The following is a 12433-nucleotide window of genomic DNA, read 5'->3' on the forward strand; positions in this document are numbered from 1 at the left end:
TCCGGCAAACAGAATATGCAAAGCGTGCGGACTGGTGCCGAGAATGGCAGCTTTTCTGCCATGTTTACACGTAGTCTGCTATACTTGCTACGAGCAGTGCCGTCTTAACGACGACAACCTCTGTCCGCTCGATGGCAACACGTTCAAAGACGACGACGTCGACTGGAGAGATTTTCCTGCGGAGCTTCTCCTCAGACGACAGGCAAGTGTTGACACTGGCTAACTATAGTTTGTATACACTACCAGTAAACTCACTTTCTTTATAAGCAGCCAGAAAGTAGACTGGAAATATTGTTTAGTGACAGGAACTTCAGTTGTACGAAGCAGTGTCGTAGTCACATTTTTTGTATTTATTTTTTCTCTTTTTATCTCCCTCTCGCTCTTTCTTTTGTAGGGGGAGGGGGGTTACGCCACTGGTACGAGCATGGTTACGAGCCACCTTTCTAACGTGATGACAACGTGATGCCGATGAGCGGTAGGCGCGCAACGCGAATCCAACTTTCTTTAGATGCATAAAAGTATAAAAATAAAGATGCATCAGAAGTAGTTGAGTTGTACTCCTTCCCCAGCTACGAGATTCAAATGATAGTGCATCGGCACTATGAGCAAGGTTCTGAAATTTGTTCTTGACATTTGTCATTTCTGTAACGCTTAGTTAGACGTTCATGAGTGACTACTAGTATGATTGCTGCTAACGCAGCAAGCTGTTACATGTACTCTGTGTTAAGTTATTGTGCTAGATATACTGAGAGTCCCGGCACACTTTATGGCAAGTTAATAGTCAACAGCACAAACTGTTCTCGGCAGTCATTCATGCCAAAGCAACGACAAGTGAAACAGGCGAGTTGGTATGGAAGCATGGCTAATTCGGAGTGCGAGCTACTAGGACGAAAGCTGAGGCACAAGAAGAGACAAGTGTCTCGTCTCCTCTTGTCCCTTAGCTTTTGTCCTAGTAGCTCGCACTCCGAATTAGCCGTGCAACAACAAGTTCTAGGGTGGAGGTTGCCATCGTGTATCTCGGCAATCGTTATTTTATTAAGGCAACAGAGATAATGACAGTCCATTCATTTTTGCAGACTATTGGCGGACATATTCTTTGCGTAACAGAGCCCTGAGTACAGCTGAGTGTTTTCAGAGGACAACATCACTGTTCCTCCGTTAGTCATTTTCATTCTCAATGTTATAGCCATTTTCACATGCGGTAACTTTTTTAGGGAGCTTTTATCAGTTGCTCCTATCTTGACATTGTGACTGCAAGATATCGGCATTTCTTTTTACCACGTCTGCCCGACTTGCACCGTCCGTGGTGTCATAAAGATGTAGTTCTCAATCTGTCATGCTACATTGCCAGACAGTAAGTATCCTCGTTCTTGTGCCTTGAGTATTAGCTGAAAGGTTGGCCATCTTGACTGTTGATCAAATGTGTTTCTTCCATCAAATCCTCGCATTCATCATGTTATTCTTCTTTCGGCTACAGCCATAGCTGTAGCTTTCGTGCTCAGTCATTGTCAAACTGCAGCTTTCCTGCTGCTGCTGTTGTCTGGCCGTATAGTAACTCACACGTGGCACTTGTATAACAAGCTGGCTTGTATGTATAGCCCCAACCTGCACTACCCCTACAGATGTCTTCGTAGCCTGCTCTGTTCTTCACGGAATTATGCAGTGAAACAACAATCTTTATCTTAAATCCCTGCTGAAACAAATATGCAGCTTAAAATGCATAACTTCTTCATTAAAGCAAAGCGTTCTGTCTCTTATTTTTCGGAGTTAGGCACGTGTGCTTGGTTGGCTTGTCGCCTAGTTCGGTAGGCCCGACCCAAATGTAGTGCAATGGCAAAATTGGGCCAGTCCCAGAGATAGCGTAATGAAAACTGGGCCAATTTCGGAGACAATGTAATCGGCTGTAACGTAGCTCACGTGGTGCAAGTCTTCGCATCTTGCTAGACAGGCATGGGGGCAACTGTTATGCTTCGAAAGCAGGATGCAAAGAGAAATTGACACTTTTACACCATTTCATTAACCGCGTCAAGCAAGCTTTGCTCCGCAAAGATTACAATGCATGTGTTTGATCGGCGCAATTTTTCTTAACTTCAAGTGGCCATCTTCTTGCGAACCAATGAAAATTGCATTTGGGCTAGTTGGTTCATTTCGAAAATTTTAGATGAGCAGCATCAAGACAGGTGCCTGTCCTGTTTTACATGTCCCTGCTTTTGCGAGCTCCTCGATGTACGCTTCCTGGGAACCTGTGGTCTTGTTTGGATTCATTATATTCCAAGAAACTTACCCGGCCATTCTGAACAGCGAATGAACTGGAGTTTTAAAAAAACAAGGCTGGGTGTAGTGCAGGCTCGAATGTAACAAATTACATGTAATCTGTTACATTTTTGTTAGTTTTGTAATTGGTTGATTACTTCTTTTACTTGGTAATGTGTACTGCAATTCAATTACTTTTTTCAGTAGCCGAAGCATGTAACCAGACAATCCATGTGCCAGACAAATCATAACAAGCAAAGCAGCTTTGAGCACTTCAATTTGGTGGGGACTACAGTAGAATGCTCGCTGCCCTGCCTCGCTGCAGCATTTCATGGATGTGTGTGCTCAGACATGCAAACCAGGGCACTGGGCATTTGTTTACTCGCCTTATGCTGCACCAGATGTGGGCCTACAATTTGTACTGGCACTGCTATGACTTGATAGTGATGGCCACGTTGGACGATAATGCCAGAAAATCATCTACAGATGATTTGAATGAAGCACTGTGCTTCATAAAGGATCAGATGTGACAATTTTTACGGATTGTGGAGTCTGGAAAAATAAGACTTTGACTGGCAGTATCATTTGACTGGCGCAGTTGAGGGTGGCAAAAAAGTAGGTGGGGTGATGAAGTTAGGAAATTTGCAGGTGCAAGTTGGGATCAGCTAGCGCAAGACAGGGGTAATTGGAGATTGCAGGGAGAGGCCTTCGTCATGCAGTGGGCATAAATATAGGCTGATGATCATCATCATCGTCATTGAAACTAGCCTCCAGTGCTCTTAGCACTTCCTCAATGAAACAACGAAAAATTAGCGCTTTGTTTGACTCAGCAGCATAATGTTTAAATGGCAGCAGCAATAAAGACACAGAAACTCCTCTCAGGTTGTCTAATTTTTCCAGTCTGACGTATAGGCTGTTTTAACGATGTCTCAAAAATAGGTAGATGCTGATGAGCTGTTTTAATTTGATAATTGTGTTCGACTAATATAAAGTGCAACTCTGTTTCTTTCAATGTATGCTGCTTATCTCCATCAGTGTTTCGACAGCATATGTACAAGTTATTATGAGCAGTCCTTTACGTCGTTTGAAGTTTTCACTCGTACAAGAGCACACAGTCGATTTCAGACCTACCTTCGACACAAGATTGACTAGCAGTCTAATCTCTCACTTCTTTAACACAGCCTGTGCAAATGGTCTTATTCATTGCTATACAGTATTGTGAAACACTGTACATAACTGTACCGTACCATAGAGGTACTACACAAGGCACATGAAGTTGGTAGTGGAACACGCACGACTAGACCAGATTGCATGCACAAAAAAGCTGAATGAATGCAATAAGCAAGTATGAGGAGGCTTCTATATGCTCCTGCACCTGACAACTATTGCTTCATGAGCCTAAAAAATGTGCTAAAAAAATGGAACCACGTTTCACTGTGATGAGTAAAAACAAATGCTCCCTGCACCATAAGCACTTATCCGTTTTCACATTTGCGAAGTCACGGCTTTCCCGCTTAGCATGATCATCACTGTGGTTAGTCTTCATGCCAACTGATCTGCATATTGTTTTTTTTTTGGTCATGTAACTTCCAGAGGTTGGTAATGAGAAGCCAGATGCTTATTTTATGTAATGGCATAATATTACTTTCATTCATGTTTCTTCAGGTGCTTTTTTGTAATTTCACATAAGAAGTTTCAAAAACTCTCTGAGCAATTATTTCTACTTTAATTCCAATCAAATCACCAATGATCAGGCTACAATTTTATGCATCATAAGATACGTTGCGACTACTACGTTCCAAAATACAACATGAAAATATAAAAGTATAAAAAATTAGTGCATTATAGCGGTAACGAGACAGTTATGGAATGTTTGGTGAAGTCCTGAAGGGGGGGGGGGGGTAATTGATGACCAAACTAGCAGTGAACCACGGTAGAGTGTATGGGCGTCGCAGAAGGCAGCAGGGAGCTTTCTCAAAGCTTATAACGATTTTTATTTAAGAGAGAGAGAGAAAACAAGAAAAGGTGGGCAAGGGAGATTAACTAGCTGGACTTCCGGTTGGCTACCCTGCATGCCAGACAGGGGATGAGGGTTTGAAAAAAAAGAAGGCAAAGGCAAAAGTAGAGATGCATGCGGACTGAAGTAAGCACAGGTTGTCTATAAATGTCTACTGCATCAGTTAAATAGTGTATTTGGAAATCCAATGAGTTTCCTAGTGCAAGGTCATCGAACAAGAAGTTTAGAAGCATTAAAAATTCTAGTGATGCCTTTGCAGGGGTGTTCATAACATCTGACGCTACTGTTAACCCTTTGCGGTCCGAAACTTTTACCCACTTTCCGGCTGTCCCGGTCTGAAACTATTTTGCCAGTTTATAGCGCCGCGATAAAAACCACAAACTGTGGACGAAAAACTCATAGGATATTTATTTTTTCTTTTGCATTCTGCAGGCAACTCCTCTACCGATATTTGAGCAATGTGTGATACCGCTCGAGCATTTTTCTGGGTGCAGGCCAGGGTTGTTACTGCAGGTTTTGAAGAAAAACACAGTTTCCCTCCTGCCTCCACATTTGTTTTTCGATCGCTACAAACAGCACAGTCTTTGCTATTTCCGCCTGGGAGCTTGTAGATGAATTGGCTCCTCCCATCTAGCCTTTACTTGCACTCCTTCCACGCAGACGGGCCCCGTTTTTTGGCTCTAGCCCCCACGTCACCCACTAGCTGTTGGAAGAGGTTGCAGTGGTACTGCAGGTGTCGCTGTTCTTTCTCAGCATGATTCTGCAGCTGTGTGCACCTCAAAATAAAGCTATTGACAATGGAAACCTCTAGAAGCTTTCACTAAATGCGCCACCGTAAAACGCACGCACTGAAAAAGTGGTCATGCTTCAGCGAACTGCGCGAACGTGCTGTACCGTGCGCAAGTGAGAACACTCTGGTATCCAGAAGCCGTGCTGAACATTGTGCTGCACCCTAGTGCAAAGAGAAGTAAACTTCAACAAACAAAGTTTACTTATCCCTCAAGCGATGGCGCATCGTTTTTATTGCGCGCGAACGTGCTGTTCCACGCGCAAGTGAGAATGCTCTGGTATTCAGAAGCCGTGCTGAACATTGTGCTGCACCCTAGTGCAAAGAGAAGTGAACTTCAACAAACAAAGTTTATTTATCCCTCAAGAGATGGCGCATCGTGTATACAAAGAATGCGCACAAATCGCAGTGAGAAAAACCGCTAAATTTAACCCCGAACACCCTTGTCGGGCGGGGCCCGACAACGGACCACTACGGCCCTGTTGCATTGTCGGGCCCTGCCCGACAACGGACCGCAAAGGGTTAAAGTATGCCTATCAATAAATTTGGTAGCCCTGCTTAACAGTTTTCTTAAGGTGGAAGTGGTGATTGTGGTTGCATTGTTGCTGCAGGCAGTGTTAGCTTAAAAATAAGTCAGGGTTGGCAGTTGATCTGTATGAGTGTGCATTGTCCATAGAAGAATGCATGCTGACACTCGTCTACGAATTCATAGTTGCATAAAAATGTGAGAAGATGGCGTGGCGCATTTGTTAGCGCTGTGTACAGTGCACGGAGTAAGATAAGACACGAGCGCCAACTCTGCTCGTCTGGAAGGGACACATTCTGCAACGCCGGCTCCTGCTTCACGGCGTGTTCGCCAGACAGCGCTACGAATGATGAAAAACTCTGCAGCGTAGAGGCGGGCCCAACAAACTGAAGGAGCAAAGACGGCACCTGCTTGTCACCTACTCTCTCGCGGCACCTGCTTGTCAGCTGCTCCGCGCACGCCCTGATGCCTGTAGCGCGCATAGCACTTGCGGTTCACGGAGTGACGTTAGCAGGATAAACAAGTCATGTATCACTTTATTTAATTTATTTTATACAGGCCAAATGCAGGACATTTATCAGGTGGCCTACATAGAACTTTACAAGGCACAGGAACAGAAAATAAACAAAGACGGAAAGAAAAACTATAGCAAATGGTAAGGTGATGTAATGGCAGTTCGGGTGGTCTCAAGCAATGACAGACGACAGCGAAAAGAAGCCTTTAATGCAAAGCTGACGTTTATCACTCTTTTTATCTAAGCACGCATCAAGTGCTAAGATGCTTCGCTTGCTTCTTTGTTTCTCGCGGTGCTTTTCGTGTCGCCCGGTTCTCTTGCGAGCAGAATCCCCACATTCTCACTAAACATAATAATTGGGAATTCCTGCCAGTGTTTCCTGCTTATTATTTCGCAAGAGAAGCTTTGATTATGTGTCTGCATATCTAGGGGAATCATCTCGAAGGCGAGGCTGAGAATTTACAGGGTAGCCAGCCGGTATTTACACTGGCTAACCTCCTTGTCTTTCTTTCCCTTTCTTTCTCTCTCTCTACATTACAGCCTGTCTCTGCACTAGGAAAGGCACCTGCACTGTGTGTAGTTGTAGACAAATTTAAATTGAGCTCCTCTGGTCCTTCCGCATTGGCGTCTTCTGGTTCCTCCTGGCATTCAGCATCATTGAGTTACGCCAGGCTTCCCTAAACAAATTGAAGGAACTGCTCCGCTTCGAAGTCGAGGCACTTTCTTTACATCTTGTAGGACATCACCTTTGTCATTGCTGAAGTAACTATCAAAAATAAGCTGCTTCTCGAAGTGTCGCGCACATATTTTGTCCATTGCTTTAAGCGCTCGCTTACTTTCAGGAATTTTTTGACACCATTGGTGCAGTAGTTGAAGATCAGATGGCGAAGCGAAGAGCGAAAACTTCTTGCGTCCTTTGCCATAACCAGATTTACAGCCGGGAACAAAACACAGTCCTGTTGCTCACTCTCTTCACGCACAAGTATCAAGATACCTTGTTCCGTCAGGCATGAATAAACATACTGCAGACATGGTAAACAAAGCGAGGAAGATGAAAATTTTGCACCTTCGCTTCTGCGCAGACGTAGAGGAGTGAAAAACAAGTACTTCTGTTGTGTCTTTTTGTACAGCATCATTTATCGTCTGTTTCCTCTAAAGACATCTAAAAATGTTTCGTATGTGTGCATAAAAGCGCTACCGCGTGTTTATTTTCACTTTTATTATTTGTGCACATATATTTTTTGTGTTTGATTGCTGTCAAATTGAGACGGGCCAAGGGTCCACGTTTGTAGCAGACGACACGCTCTGTGGGTGCCGCGCTGCCCGTTCTGCGCCGCCGGTCTCCGCCACTCAGCGCATGCGAACATGGAAGCAAGCTGTTGAGTGTTTTCGATGCGCCTCGACAGATGGCGCTACGCGATGTATAATTTGCGTTGCACGGTTTGTCCCGAGCGAATGCGTTGCGCGGCGGCGGAGTTGGCGCTTCTGTTTATCTTACTCCGTGGTACACTGCTTTCAGGAGCATTACGTCATGCATGCACGCATGCATGAAGAAATACTCTTCAGTTTGTCAGTTAATCTCTTCTCTGCAGTAAAACATAGGCAGTACCAGATGCAATGCTCTGTGTCACCCACTTCATTGCAGTCTCTGCACACCCAGGTTTAGCACACCCAGTCTTGACATTCTACACTGCACCTAATGTATAAGCTTGACTTATGCTGTTGAGTGCCTTACTAACGTATGGTTCATGCAGTGGAATCTAGAGTGAGTGGAAGTAGCAGCTAATTGTTGATTTTAAGAGCAGGGCTCGGCAAAGATACATCCCAAATTTATTATGATACAGATATAATGTACTGAGCCGATAAGTATTTTAGATACAGATACAAGATACTGTTAAGTCAGTTGTATCCAGTACAATACTTGTCATTTGTATCTTAACATACTTTGATACATCAGATAATTTCTAACTATAGCTTCAGTATAGTGCTGCTGCAAGTTTACAGTTTTTTCCTCCTGATTTCTTTTTTTTACCATAATTGTAAACCTCCATTGTCTTTTAGTTTTCATCCATTGCATGCAATTTATCATCTCTGTTTCTCTCACTTTCCTTTTGAGAACTCTTGGTTGTCTGCTTACACTTTCAGTTACCCTGTACTTGGTTACCAACTTTGTTGACCTCTTCCTCAACTCCACGTTAGCGCTTTTGAGATACAGATATTTCTGTACTTAAGCCACCCATTTCTTTTCAGCAATTTTTCTCAGGGTTTCCAAATTAATCTTGCTTTGTGCTTCTCTGACTTAGAAGGAGGTCTAACCCATCTTACCCTGCCCTGCCTTATTTGTGGTTTGATCGTGGGCCCCCAATGCCGGTTGGCCCAACTGACATTTGATTAACTTCAAAACCTGATAGTATCTTCACTTTAAAGCAGAAAATTGCATTTGAGAACGTTAGCACTGCCACCATTATTCCTAAAAAAATTCCTTCCCAAAGTGCTCTATGTTTCATTATTGCTACTTTCAGCTTTTCCTTCCTCCTCAGATTATCTTGGTGGATGTTTGCATAGTTATATCCTTTGTTTATGTATTCGGGCAGGTATTTAGAATGATTATGGGTATTAGCATTGTTTATATTGAAACAAGATAATACAAATCTTCATTGCAGCATTTCCTCACTGTTTTTTCTCTACTTCTAGAAGGTGAAAATATGCTAATTTATATTCTGTTCAGTTAGAACATTTTACTATTCGAACACCCGATCCCCCCCCCCCCTTTTTTTTTGTCCACCGGATGCATTGGAGATTCGTTAATGTCTTCCTGTGTGTACAAAGCATCCTGTGCCGTTGCAATTCAACAGCACCGCTAAGGTGGAAGACAGGCCCTGCATCTTAGCAACGTTTTCCTGCCCTCATGGTGAGTGTTTACAGCAGAGTTCTGCTTTGCAACTTTATTCCTCAACGTCCTCTTCATCCCAGCGTCATGTTGTGGGTCTGCTGCAATTTTGAATGTGCAGTGAAACAGAAGGAGTGAAACGTATAGTTGACATCAAAAGTTTAGACTATGGTATTTGAGAAAAAGTTGAATATTTCCACAGCCTTGTATTTGGATTTTTAGCCTGTACTAGTATATGCGAATGACAAAATGCTGTGCTGTTTTACAGGTTACGGTGTCAAACTGCTCAGAAATTTTGTTTTCTCAGGTACTCCAGTCTATACGCCTTTGATGTCGACTCTACAGCTCCGACATAAACTGATTTCCAGCTATTTGGAAAACTAGGCAAAGTTTAGGCAATGTAACACTAGCCATAGTGTTTTTACCCTAGGTCTCTATGTTTTGCATCAAAATGTAGTCTGTGGTCAAGAGCATTAGGTGAAGTTCAAACATAGCAGGGTAGGTTAGTTCCAGAGTTTTGTAAGTCATCCATATAAATTGAATGTGTGTGAACCTTACTCTTTGGCAAAGCCTGCTTAACTACGCTACTGAGACCACAGGGACAGGCTTTGAGAAGCCTTTTCACATAGCGGGGAAGCACTGTATAAATTGTGAGCTCGTGCTTTAAGAAAGGTTAAGACATATGCTTGTAGTAGAATACTTTATGAGTACAGCTTATGTATTACAATCACTGTGAGTGTTTAAACATTTGAACACGTGTGCAAGTACTTAAATTGATTATGGAAGTCGCACAAGGTAATTCATATTGCAGCACAACCTATGGGCAAATGAGGAGCTGAAGGAATTCACTACAGTCATTGCTGTAATAGAAGCTTGCATAGTTTTAGGTGACTGCTCAGGTGGTAACCAGTGTATAGCTGGCGAAGCGTGCAAGCACTGACATTCCATTTCTACTAGCGTAAAGGCCTCCAGACATTATGTCATGGTGGCATACATCAGTAATCACACACAGCCAACAAATTTGAACAAAGCGTGAAACATTGAGCACCACTAATAGAAAAATTCCAACATCACAGATTACCTTGACTTACCCTGAATGGAGTACCATGGAGTTTCATGGTGGGTACCATGGTGTTCTGCTACTGAGCTTAAGATCACAGGTTTCAGTTCCAGCAATGGCAGACACATTCAGATTAAGGCGGAATGCAAATGTGGGTGTGTACTAAGCAATATAGGAAAAACAAGTACACAAACAATGAAAAAAAAGAAACGACGCCACGGAGTGCTTATTGCGCCAGTTTTATGTTTCTTGTGTCCTTGTCATTGCTTCTATGGTGCTTTAGTATGTCAAATTAACTAGTCTATCAACTAATTCTTGTTTACTTGTTGGTTTAGGTGTACATTAAAGAGCCCTAGGTGGTCGGAATTGAACCTACAGCATCTAAAATAGTCCGTGTGTTGCTTTGGCAGTTTTTTATTTTCCTATTTGATGGTTACAGGGGTGCTGAAGCAATTGCAGGACCTAACTACATGCAATTGCGTTATTACATTCGACTGAAAGTATTCCTAAATTCCGGCCAACTTAAACAAATCTTGAAATTTAGCTTGGCTCGCTAAATTTCAATTCCATTTTCGAAGCAGTTTTATTAGAAAAGCACCCTCTATTGATAGCGTTTAGGTTCCCAAGACAAATTGACGAGACCAAAAGCATTTAATGATAGCACGCTAACAAATCATGTATAGTCAAAACATAGCTGCATTTGATGTCTTTGTTGGCATGTATGTTGAATAGTGTCATCGCAACGTTATAGTACCACTGATCTAGTCGCACATTCATGAATCTGTTATCATGATGTGCAGGTTTAGCTGGGGAAAGGGGGAGGAGAAATAGTGTTCTTTTCATGATGGAACGGCAGAGAACAGTTGCACACTGTAGCACATGGTATGCAGCTTGTGTGTGCCTACGCTTGCATTTGTGTAGCTCATAATTCTATTTTGTACTCAACCATAGTTTTTGATAATTGAGGTAAAAATCTTTGTTACACAATCAAACCTCATCCTTATAAAGTTGCTTCTAATATGAAAAAGCTTTGGTTATATTTAATATTCATTTAAGCATGCATTTGTTATAGACTAATAATAATTATGGGGTTTTACATGCAAGAACCACTAGCTGATTTTGAGGCACACCGTAGTGGGGGACTCCAGATCAATTTGGACCACCTGGGGTTCTTTAACGTGCACCTAAATCTAAGTACACGGGTGTTTTCTGCATTTCGTCCCCATCGAAATGCGGCTGCCGTGGCCAGGATTCGATCCTGCGACCTCGTGCTCAGCAGCCCAACACCATAACCACTGAGCAACCACAGCGGGTTTTTTTTGTTATGCACTGATGTTGGCAAGAACATTTTAGATCTACTTCGTTAGATATGTGCTTGCTGTATCGAGGTTCGACTGTATTGTATATTCATGGGCTGGGGTACTTTGGTTTACTTTTTTTCTTTTTAACCCACCATATTATATGTATTATATAATATATTATGTTGTATTGTATAGATTGTATATTCAGATAAGTAAGCTGTACCAAGTAGTGAAGGGATGAAACCCACGTCAGGTGTTTTCTTTTTATTTTTAGTCTCACCTGTTTCCATCAACCTGTACTGATGAGAAATTATTATTTTGGAAAGAAAAGACTGGCATTGGCCTAATTCCAGTCATTCTTGTAACTGATATGCATTGATATTAGTTCCACCTATGATAATCCTTCTTAATTTTGTTTGTGATTGTGTATAAGGAGTGCTCCTCTCATTTAGAAATGAAAAACAGCAAACTGAATTTCTTTCTGTCGATCAGGCCCGAGGCGGATGTAACCTGGTTTCCATGGGCTACAGTCCTGGGCCTCTGCTAACCATCTGCCAGCGAATGCCATGCTGAGACACAGTGAGATTTGCTCTATTTCATTGCTTTTGTTTCCTTTCATGTCAAGGTCGTGCTGTGTAAACACTCGTGTCATTCCACGCGACCCTAGTGCGAGCGCGGGCATTCCAGTGTACATATATGCCATAGCAGAATGCTGCATTGCACGCACAGAGAAAATACAGGGTTTTATCTGTGCAGTAGATTGGCTGTACAAGAAGGAATGGTCAATGCACAATACCTTGGCCTTTTTTCCCTCGTTGAGAATATTGTAAGACATTAGGCTTCTGTTAATGCTAGGCTCACTTCGTTACTTTACTTGAACATTACTTGAGCTTCATCTGAAGCAACCTCACGGCTGCTGATTTGTCCACATCTTGAAGCGAAGCTTCCTTTGCCTCTTCCCCGCACTTTGCGAGTACTAGCTGCTGCTGTCTTGATGTGTGTACAGCTTGGGACACTGAGTATGTGCCAGAATAGACAACTTAGGCCACAGGTGTCTGAATATTCTTTGACATAGACAAGTAGAA

General features: G+C 42.7%; 1 protein-coding gene across 1 annotated transcript in view; it reads right to left on the reverse strand.

Annotated features, from left to right (window-relative positions):
* Window positions 1–12433, reverse strand: part of LOC119463574 (uncharacterized) — a 126186-nt gene that overhangs the window by 50656 nt on the left and 63097 nt on the right. The window lies entirely within an intron of this gene.

The sequence above is a fragment of the Dermacentor silvarum genome, chromosome 9 (assembly GCF_013339745.2).
Source record: "Dermacentor silvarum isolate Dsil-2018 chromosome 9, BIME_Dsil_1.4, whole genome shotgun sequence".
Classification (NCBI taxonomy): Eukaryota; Metazoa; Arthropoda; class Arachnida; order Ixodida; family Ixodidae; genus Dermacentor; species Dermacentor silvarum.